General features: G+C 43.3%; 1 protein-coding gene across 7 annotated transcripts in view; it reads left to right on the plus strand.

Moving 5' to 3' along the window:
• Positions 1–815: 815 nt before the first annotated feature.
• Positions 816–11,490, plus strand: part of RIMKLB (ribosomal modification protein rimK like family member B) — a 48,403-nt gene continuing 37,728 nt past the window's right edge. For 2 of the 7 annotated variants that reach the window (XR_002122088.1, XR_002122087.1), the window contains exon 1: positions 878–1,205. The gene's annotated coding sequence lies outside the window, so the exon portion shown is untranslated. Of the gene's footprint in view, positions 1,206–2,378; positions 2,439–2,975; positions 3,194–3,352; positions 3,455–11,490 lie in introns of those variants that run through there. The other 5 variants (XR_002122090.1, XM_019626188.1, XM_019626186.1 and 2 more) reach the window with 4 other exon arrangements.

Genomic DNA, 11,490 nt, shown 5'->3' on the forward strand with positions numbered 1-11,490 from the left:
ACAAAATGCTCTTAAATATATAATCTCATTTCATTCTCACAGCAACCTTGAAATATACTTTTATCTTTTCAAGGCTCAGATGAAGTTAAGTAGCTAATTTGCCCAAGGTTTACACTGGTTTCTAAGTGGCACCTAGTGTGTACCACACTACCTTATATCTTTAAAAATCTGTCTTGAAAGCTTCTAGAATATATGATGTACTTTAAAAATTTGCTTCACAATATACAGAGGCATTGCGTATACTCCGTACACGGATAAGGACCTTAATAGGTATTAATGATCTTTGTCCCCAAATCTTTGCCTCGGAGGCCGTCAAAAAGGCTGAGCGGGAGGTGGGCTGGGCTGGGCGCGAGGCAGAGGCGCGGACACCGCGTCCTGGAGGCTCGGTGGGCTTGCGTCAGGGTTCAAAGCGTGGTTGAATGCTGCCCGAGGAGGGAATGCGAGGGCGAGGAGGGTGCACAACGGAAGGGATCAATCTCGCGGTTTCGAGGAGGGAACAAACCTCGCCCCCCACCCGCTTCCCTTCCTCAGTGAGGACGGTTTGGGAGCGGGTGGGGAAAACCGCGTCCTCGAAGCGCTCTCGCGCTCCCGTTTTCCCCCCAGCGCGCGCGCTCCATCGCCGGTCCGCAACCCCTGAGGCCGGCGATGGCCGCGGGTCGGGATCCGGTGCAGGGAGGACGGCTCCCACCCCAAGTGGCCCACCCCAGGTGTTAGGCCCGCTGGTCGGGATTCGGCGGGCAGGCCGGGCCCCCGGCCGCCGCGCAGCCGCGCCTGGAGGGCGGGGCCGGGGCGCGCGCCGGGGCTCTGCACGCGGCGCCTCGGTCTGGGGCAGCGCGGGGCGGCCTCAGCCGGCGTCGCGCGCGCTGTGTGTGAGCGAGGTCGCGCGCGCGCGCGCGCGCACGCCAGGCGAGTGAGGGAGCGAGGAGCGGCCGGGCGTGAGTGTGTGGGAACGAGTGTGTGTGTGGGAGTGGGGGCGAGGGCAAGCCGGAGTGACCGCGAGGCTGTGAGAAAGTGGGCGAGTGTGCGAGGGCGCCGGGCCTGGCTGCGGGAGCCGCGGTGGCGGAGGAGGAGGGAGGCGGCTCCCGGCATCCCGACCCCATCCCCCTTCTCCTCGGACCTCCATCCCGCCCGGCAGCCAGCCCTTCCCTCGGAGGCCCCAGCCGGGCTCATCTGGCCGAGTGCAAGGGAGCAGCCGCCCGAGCCAGGTGAGCGGTCCGATCGCGTCCCTCCCCGGGGTAAGGAGTGAGGTGGAGGCGCGCCCGCCCCGCGTCCCACTCCCCGCAGCGGATGAGTTCGGCCGAACGGACTCGGAAGCGAGCCGGGGCTCGGCCCCGGGAGTGAACAGGGCTGTGCGCGCCCACCCGGGGCCCAGGGTTTGGGAAGGCCGGGGGTCGTCTCAGAGCCTGACGCGATGGGAAGCGAGGCAGAACCTGGGCGGGCTTGGCGGGTGTGCTGGGCGGGGGTCGACGATGCCTTGTGCGTGTGACTGGGAGGAGTGCTGGCGAGGCAGCGTCCTCGGGCGTGAAGTATGGTTTCCCTGTTGTGAGGGGTGAGGGGGTGTGGTAACCCTGGGAATGCGCTGTGCGAACCTGTCCCCAAGAGTGTGGTCATCTCTGCTGCCCCTGCTTCCATCAGACAAATTCCTGTGGTATGACCGAGGGAGGAGGATGTGGTGTTCCTTCTGCAGTCATGATGTTTTTAATCCCATGTTTTTCCTCCTTACGTGTAAATTGTAGACAGTGTGACAGTCATTCCTCTTTCCTTTGACAGCCCTCTGAATAAGAATGGGGTGACAAAATAATTGCCTGTTTTGTGTTTTTTTAAAGTATTTGACTCTGATGCAACTCTTACCTCCCCTTTCTCCCCTTTAAAAAAGCCAAAATAGGGGATAATTTTAAAATTACTAATTTATCTTTATGTCTTAGAGCAGATTTGTAATCCCAGTATTTTATCCCATTTGTGTTTATGAATAGAGATGCGTGAATTCTTTCTATGAGTGGAGTTATTGTACTAACCGTGTTGAATGTAACTTAGATGTAAATTTTCAGTGTGCTGTTTTCCCATTAATTACGAAATTGTTCCAACGTCTTTGTGGAGTTGGTTAAATGCTAAATCTGTATGGGAAGTATATGGGCAGCGTAGTATGGAAGGTATTTCTTTTTTGTAGATTTGACATGTTTATTATATTTATGGATGTTTGTAGTAACTGTAACCATTAAACTTTAAGTGTTATTTTCATTCTTGCACAACATTGGGTAGTTTAAAAGTTTTTTTTTAAAAAAACAATTCACTGTCAAAATACTTTAAGATATTCATTTGGAACAAAACACTCTGAAATTCCAATCCTGGAGATTTAACATTTATTTTCTATCTTTTAGAATGAAAAACTAAACAGTCCTCGTTAAATTTTTTGTCTGACGGTTACTGTGTGTTACTTGGTTAGTATGTCAAAGGGGAAGAGACCTCTTTTGTTTTGAGATAATCTGTTATTTCTTTCTATCCTGGTTAGTGCTATTAATTCCCTTCTTTCATGTCATAGATTTAGTTGTTAGTTTGGCAACATGGCTGTTGATGTTTTCATCTTTCTGTCTCCCCGTTCTTTCTTTCTTGTCTTCTCTTACCCCCACCAGGTGCTGGAGTCTGCTTGTCGGGGAGGGGGGCAGTCTGTGATTCTGAGCACAGAGAGCCAAGAAGGGGAACAGCAAATTTCAGTCCCATACAATCCTCCACTCAGTCTAGAGTCACTTTTTCTTCCCGCCTCTTCCCCTGTAGGGGGTAAGGAGCTGCATATCTAACCTTGAGACTTTTGGCTACCAGTTAAAATTCCACTTAGTATCTGTGGGGATAGCTTTTAAATGTTTTTCTCAAGTTTCCTTAGAGCCCCTCTTGATAGCATCTAGGGGTGGAGGGGAGAGTGACATCAAGAAACTATCCCTTTTCCCCCCCTTCTCATTCAGTTCCCTTTTCCTCTTCAGAGGGAAATTGCCAGCAACATCTTATAAATCCTCTACCTCTTCTCAGCCATATTGTGAAGAAACACACTAAAGTGAACATTCTGTTTTCCTTTGACCAATGAACACCAACCAATCTTCAGGCATTATGTTTGTTGGGGGCACAGGATGAACCAATCCTTTAAAGTATCTCCCAAGTCTTCCTTTGCCCAATTTGTATCCACCTGGGATTTGCTACTGGGGTAAGTGACTACACTGATTTTTGAAAACTTCTCCTCACCCTTTTGAGGTGAAAGACTGAACACCATGAGCCCTGGAAGGGGTTGGGGGAAGGGGGCAGAGCAGAGCGAGTTGTCCTACACCTTGGGAAGTAGCTTTTATCATCTTCCCTTGGGGAGCAGGCATAGAGACCTAAACTGAGTGAAGATGGGTGGAGGAAGAACTTCTATACCCATGAACCAACATGTGAAGAGTGAGAGAAAACCAAACATAAAGTAAGGAGGGTGAGTTTTATTGTATGTTGCTTGCTGACAACTGTTTTGCGGGAGTGCTTTAGTGATGTGGATTTGTAAAGAGAATCTATGTCAGGTTAGTTTAAAAAGAGTATTCTCTGCAAGTGGGATTAAGTTATAAGCATATGAGAAAAGAGCCTTTAGAAATTGTAATAATTATGTTTGAGGTAGTAGATTGTGATAGGAATGATTAAAAATATATTATTTTAAAATGTTAGCTGTATTGGCATGTGCAGTTGTTTCAAGAGAGGTTGAATAGGGGAGATTAGGTACAGATGTTGGGGAAATTGTCTTTCATTACTTGGGAATTTTCCTGCTTGTCCTATTAAGGGTTGTTAAGAAATAATATAGTACCTACAAAAATATCTGTATATAATGTATTTTAGAGTCATGTGCCATATGTATCTGTGCACATGTTAGGTTTACAAAAAAGGACTGACTTTCTGGCTTCATAGTAATGAATGCCATGGTGTTATTTTCAATGTTTTCTTTTCCAATGTTTTTTTTCCTTTTAAAATTGGCTTGGAGGACAAAAGCCACAGAGCTCGCCAGCTCTACTCCCTTAGAGCCTGATCTGCATGGAACCCATCTGCTTACATCTTTTTTCCTCATCTTAACCGAAATTGTTTTTTTTCCTCCCCAACTTTAATTGTTAACAAAGCTAATTATTTCAGGATCAGTTGTATAATGATGACGGAAAGTAGCTTTAGGCTTGGTTGGGTTGTTTGTTTATGAGAAATACCAGTTTTTGACAGCTATGTTTCATTCGTATGGGATACACATTTGCTTGGTATTTAATGTTGAAAATAGCTATGGTTTTTTTGTTAATCCCTTATGATTCAATATAGCAAACTCCTTAAAATAACTCCTAAAGCCTTAACTTTTGTCTGTCATAGATGAGGTTCTATGTTGCCCACTGGGGATAACAGCAGAGAATAAAACAGGGATTCTGCCTTCATGGCATTTACAATCCAATTTCATTGATCCCTGTACTTTTCATCTGCCAGTCAGTCTCCCCAGCAATGTCTGGAGGAGTCTACTAGATTCTTGTATAAAATGTGTACCAATTTGTGAATTGATGAATTAGCAAAACAAATTTGTGTAAGCATTGATATGCCCGATTCATTTTTACTACTCTTCTTTCAAATGGCAACACATTACCAAGTTGTGAGCAAAAAAAAAAAAAAAAATCCAAACCTACCCCTTACTTAAATGTTTTTAATCTAGTCAGTTCCTTATAGTCCATTCTTTTCTCCCTCCCTCCCTCCTTCCCTCCTTCTCTCTTCTCTCTTCTCTCTCTTCTCCCCTCCCCCGCCTCCCCTCCCCCGCCCCCCCAATTTCTCCCTCTCCCTTCTTATACCAGCTCTTGGCTTCATGTTCTTAGGAATAAGGCCTCCACACTAGAACATGGATTTGCTACATAAGATGAGATGAGTTCTGTTACTTACTGTTCTGCTGTCCCATGTCTGACAGCATTTTAAACTTGGATACATCTTGAAAACTACATCTAGAAAATCCATGCAGGTTTACCCAAATAGCAGCCTTTGAATTCCCTGATGCTTTGGAGTTAGCAGTTGTTAGCCATATCTAGAAAGCCTTTGGCTGGAGTATATTAACAGCTTTCCAACAGTTTTTTTCAAAGTAATATCCAAATGTTCAAAGGAAATTTGACCCAACATTTAACATGGTAGATATGATGAACTTTGTGCTATACTGTGCATTGTCTTGGGAACATTTTTCAAATCTTGTGCCATGTTCTAGAGATACTTTGATATAACATTCCTCTGTTAAGTGAAATCATTAGAAATTTTATTTGCATTCCAGAGAAAAAATTTTTTTTTCTTTTTTAGTTTAATGGGTTTTATATACTACAGACTATTTTGGGAATTTTAGTAACTAAACTACAGGTAATTTAAGCAACACTTTTCTCACCTTTTAGTTGAAAATGTGTAAAAATTTGTATGTTAATTTGCTTATGATATTTTTTTCTTTTCTAATTTTCCTTTCATTATGGTAAAATATATATACAACATAAAATTTACCGTCTTAACCATTTTTAAGTACACAGGCTAGGGGTATTAAGTACATTCATGTTGTTGTACAGCCAGCACCATATCCATCTCTGGAAATCTTTTTACCTTGCAAAACTCAAACTCTATACATAAAAAAAACAACTCCCTAGTCACCTAACCCCCCAGCCCCTGGCAACCACCATTTGACTTCCTGTCTCTACGAATTTGACTACTTTAGATACCAGAGCATAGTATCAAGGTTCATCATGTAGCATGCATCACGATTTAATGCCTTTTTAAGGAATAGTATGATATACTACATTTTGCTTATTTATTCATCTGTCGACAGACATTTGGGTTGCTTTTACCTTTTAGCTATTGTGAATAGTGCTGCTGTGAACGTGTGTACAAATACCTCTTTGAGACTCTGCCTTCAGTTCTTTTGGGTATATACCTAAAAGTGGAACTGCTGGATCATATGGTAATTCTGTTTTTAATTTTTTTTTTTTTAAGATTTTTATTGGGGAATTGGGGGGATGGGAACAGCGCTGGGGAATTGGGGAAGGGGAACAGACAGGCTGCTCACGGCGGCTTGAGGGCTGCTCACGCTGGCTGCTGGCCACACACGGTAGCCCAAGGCAACCCACTGCCACAGGGGCTGCAGCCTCCGCAGTCACTGGCGACTCACGGCAGCCCAGCTCCAGGTTGAGCTGTTGTTCAGCTTCTTAGCTGTAGAGGGTAGTGTCACTGGCCCTCATATATGGTATCCGAACTGGGGCCCTCTGGTGTCCCAAGCCAGCTCTTAACCAGCGTGCCACTCAGCTGGCCCTATTTTTAATTTTTTCAGGAGCCGCCATACTGTCTAATACAGCAACAGCAACATTTTATTACATTCCCACCAACAGTTTGCAAGGCTTCCAGTTTCTCCACATCCTTCCCAACACTTTTTTTTTTAAAGATTTTTATTGGGGAATTGGGGGGATGGGAACAGTGGTGGGGAATTGGGGGAAGGGGAACAGACAAGTTGCTGTTATTTTGTTCTTCAGTCTAGTTGTGGAGGATGTTGCTTCACTGGCCCAAGTTGGCACCATCATTGTGCTCTTCCCGGGCAAGGCACATCAGTCGCCGGCTTCTGGACGGCCGCTCATGGCGACTGCTGGTCGCTCACGCTGGCTGCTGGCCACACACGGTAGCTCATGGCAACCCACTGCAGTAGGGGCTGAAGCCTACACCTTCGCAGGCGACTCACGGCAGCCCAGCTCCAGGTCGAGCTTTTGTCAGCATCTTAGCTGTAGAGGGCAGTGTCACTGGCCCTCATATGTGGGATCCGAACTGGGGCCCTCTGGCGTCCCAAGCCAGCTCCCAACCAACGCGCCACTCGGCCGGCCCCCAACACATTTTTTGATAGTAGACGTTCTACTATGTGTGAAGTAGTTTCATGGTTTTGATTTGCATTTTCCTAGCGATTGGAGATGTTCAGCATCATTTTTTACTCATGACATTTTAACATAAGATCATTTTTAGCTCTTTGAGGGCTGGGACTATATCTATTTGTTTACCCTGATATTTTTAGGTAGAGTGCATTGTAGAAACTCAAATATTAATTGAATGTATTACTTAATTGAATGCTTAGTTTTGTGTATTTAGTAGTTCTCTTAAGAGTCTTAGTTTATCTGCATTTATGACTAATTTTTGGTATTTTGGGGGGAAGGATATAAAAATACTTCTCCAGGGAGGTTGTGAAAAGGAATATAAAAGTTATTAAATGGTTAAATGTAAAATGATGATCTTATTAGCCTAAGAAAAAAGCCCCACTTATAAACAGTACCATTACTTCTTGACATGTGTAAACCTTGATGTCAAGGGAATAATTTCCTTTAGCTTTTGAGCTAAGTATAATAGAGTATGTTTGTTAAGGTAAACTTCAGTGGTCTGTAATAAAGAATCCCCAAATATCATTGATGTAAACAGAATAGTAGTTTATTTCTTTCTCTTGCAAAAGGCATAGCAGGCAGTGCAAGGCCATGACACTACACAATTGTTAGGAATTCAAGTTCTAACATATAGTTGTGCTTTTCCTAGGGTTGACTCCTATCCTCATAGTCAGATGGTTGTTAGAGCTATAGTCATAACATCCTCATTCCAGATAGGAGGGAGGAAGTGTTAAGGGAGAGGAGACTCCTAAGTATGCTTCCTGGAAGTTCAGTGCAGCACTTTCACTAAGCTCTCATTGGCCAAAATTTTGTTAAATGACCATATCTAGTTGCCAGAAAGCCTAGGGAATACAGTCTTTTAGTAATTAATACATGGCATTGTACTCAGCTTAATGTCAGATATGTTATTACTAAGGAGTAAATAGGGAATGGATATTGTGACACAAGTGGGAATCTCTGCCGTAGAATGTATGGAATTTGAAGTCACTGTGGGCTCTACCACTTTCTAATTGTGTGAATTTAGACAATTAACCTCTCTGCTAGAACAGCTTCACCTGCTAAACGAAGATAATAATGTGTCAAAGGGATGGTTATGAGGATTAAATGAGAAGATACAAATAAACTGCCTAACACAGTATTTGGGCATATACTCACTGAAAATGTGAATTTATTTTCTTTATCCAAATGCCCTGTAATATCTTTAGATATAGTAGAAAAGAGTACAAAGAGATCAGAAAACCTGACTTCTAATCTTGCCTCTATTATTGTGATGTCTTGGGCAGGCCATTTCTTTAAAATGGGATAATGTATGCCAGTGTTCCTCACATAATTAATTATATGAGATTAAATGAGAAAACATGTGGAAAGTATTTTTTGAACTGTAAATGGAGAATGTGTTTAACCTTACCTGTGTGCATTGTTTTGCCTTTGTCTTGCACATATTTCTTGTATGAAGAAGGGGAATTTATTATAGGCACTTGTCTATATATTCCAAAGTGTTGCCTTTCCTTATCTTCATTGCTTTTTCTGTTTTTGTGTAAACACTCAAGTTTTACTATTATTTTTCTTCAGTCTTTTGATAAAGGGACCATATTGAGTTTGGTTAGGGAAATGGTTATCCTTTTATTTTTCACCCATAATCATGTATATAGCTTTTTAAAAAGGGTATTATAGGTGAGAGAGCTATAAGAAGGAGAGAGTATGAGTGAACGTGTCATGTAAATTTTGGGAAATTAGGTGTTTGCTCCACTTTTGAGGTACCCTAGGGACAGTCATATATTCCTTTTCTGTCACTGGTGAAGTCAAATTTTTTCTTTTAAAGATTTTATTGGGGAATTGGGGAGGGGAACAGCGCTGAGGAATCAGGGAAAGGGAACAGACAAGTTGCTGCCCTTTTGTTCTTCAGTCTAGTTGTGTAGGACGTCTCTTCACTGGCCCATGTTGGTATTATTGCGCTCTTCCCCGGTGAGGCAGATTGGTCGCCGGCCTCTGGACGGCCGCCCACGGCGGCCCTTGGCAGCTTATACCGGCTGCTGGCCACTCACGCTGGCTGCCGGCCACTCACGTAGCTCACAGCAGCCCACTGCAGCAGGGGCTGCAGCCTACACCTTTGCCGGTGACTCACAGCAGCCCATCTCCAGGTCGAGCTGTTGTTCACCATCTTAGCTGTAGAGGGCAGTGTCACTGGTCCTCATGTGGGATCCAAACTGGGGCCCTGCTGCTCAGAGCTGGCATCCCAAGCCAGCTCTTAACCAATGCGCCACTCGGCTGGCCCGTGAAGTCAGTTTTGATTAATATCTAGCCTCTTGCTTTTAACAGCACTTGAGTCTACCTTCAAGTTAATATAGTAAAGAAAATGACATTTTATAAACTCAGAATATCTAAACAGCGATGTTACTTTAAGTGGCATCTTAGTGAAAGGATACAATTATATGGGAAGTACCTAGTTTCAAAGGGACATTGTTTTTGGATCATTTATTGATGAACATTATTAGTGGGTAATGCGGTAACCGGACTAACACAATTATTTGGTTGCTTCTGAGACTTTTCTGAGCTTTTCAACTTGTCATTTATTTATTTTCTGTATCTTTAAAAAAATGTACGAAAATCACCCCTCCCCAAACAGCAGGTGATTCTCCCTTTTCTCTATCTTTCCTTTTAATGCTTTTGTCTATACCACTTATTCCCATTGTTTTCCCCTTATTTCTATCAGCAGTTCAGATCCATCCCTGACAGACTTTTGGATAAAGGACAGGAAAGGGTAAATTTTCGTATATATCCCAAATTGCGTGTGTGTATTTGTTTGTTTGGAGGGAGTTGGAAATAATTGGAAATAGAACTCATCGCAAGAAAAAGCCTTGATAAACAGATCCTTGGTTAAATCCTGAAGCATCACAAAGTTGGTGTTAAAAGACATGATTTTATTATTAAGTTACATGACTAGAGGGGGGAAGGGAATAGGTTAATTTTAAGGAATTGGCTAGTGTGATTGTGGGGCTGGCAAATTCTAAATCTGTAGGGCTGGGCCAGTAGTTTGGAAACTCAGGCAGGATTACTATGTTATAGTCTTGATGCAGAGTTTCTTCGGGAAATCTCAGTTTTGCTCTTTAGTCCTTCAACTGATTGGATGAGGGCCATCCACATTATAGAAGATAACCTCCTTTACTCAAAGTCAACTGATTATAGATGTTAATCATTTACAAAATACCTTCACAGCAACATGTCCACTAGTGTTTGACAATTGGGCACTATTGCCTAGCTAAGTTGACACATACAATGTCATCATCACAATGGGGAATTCAGGTGTTGGAGCATTTTTGTGGTGACTAAAAATAAAAATTTATTTTTTTACTTTCTCAACTGAGATGGTAGTGGGTGGCATTAGGGGTGCCCAGTAGGCACATTGAAATTCAGTTTAGAGCTCCTGGTTGGAGGGAGATATTTAGTAGGTCAATGAAATATTCAGGTTTCAGTGATAATAGTTGAAACTTTTCTGAGGATGACATTTCTAGAGAAAGGAAAGAAGGGTTTAAGAATGAAGCCCTGACTTAAGAACGCAGGCTCTGAGCCGGTTCGATTCCCACATGGGCCAGTGATGCTGCGTCCAAGCCAAGCTGAGCTGTCGCTGAGCTGCCAACAGGTGTCAGGATGGCTCAGCTGGTATAACAACGAGATTACCTGTTCGATGGTGGGCTATGCCCACCCGCAACTAAGACTGAACTCAGCACTTTGAGCTGAGCTGCCGCCGGATGGCTCAGTGGATAGTGTGTGCTCTCTTTAACAACAAGGCTGCTGGCTTGACTCCCGCATGGGATGGTGGCTACGCCCACCCGCAACTAAGACTGAATGAACACAGCACCTTGAACTTAGAGGCCACGAGCTGCTGACGGGAAGCCAGATGGCAACTGGCACCTTCCACAATGAAGATTAAAGAACAACAACTTGGCTGGTCCCCTTTCCCAATTCCCCAACACTGTTCCCCTCCCCCAATTCCCCTATAAAATCTTAAAAAAGAAAAAAATAAATAAAAATAAATGCATACCTAATTAAAAAAAAAAAAGAATGAAGCCCTGAGGGTTATGTGCAGGAGAGCTGTCAGGAAAAAAGGCACAGAAAAGGAGACTCGAAGGGTGACTACAGTTCACGATACACATATTTATAAATCTGATCCAATTTCACATGTATATTTCACATACAAGACAGAATGATGTCATTGAAAGCACATCTGTAGTAATTGCCAAATGGAGTAACTTTTAGTTTCTATGTAGTATTCATTTTTTCTTTTCTAACCTTTATTCACTTTCAGTCTTGATTCTGAGTTCACATGCTATGCCTTATCTGGAGTAAAGAGTTTTCCTAATAGTAAGAGGTGCCTTAATATCTTCTGATGGTAGTTGTAATTTTCCTTTTTTCCTACCAGAGTAATTACTACTGGGAAGGGGCCTCACAAGAAAAATAAATCACTTTATTTATGATTCCCATTTAATTAGCCTTGCCTAGACTATTTGAAGATGACGGTGACTTTTTTTTTTTTTTTTTTTTAAAGCTGAGCCATCCTGCTACCTGTTGGCAGCTCAGTGGC

This window comes from Hipposideros armiger, unplaced genomic scaffold, assembly GCF_001890085.2.
Source record: "Hipposideros armiger isolate ML-2016 unplaced genomic scaffold, ASM189008v1 scaffold_662, whole genome shotgun sequence".
In the NCBI taxonomy this organism is placed as follows: Eukaryota; Metazoa; Chordata; class Mammalia; order Chiroptera; family Hipposideridae; genus Hipposideros; species Hipposideros armiger.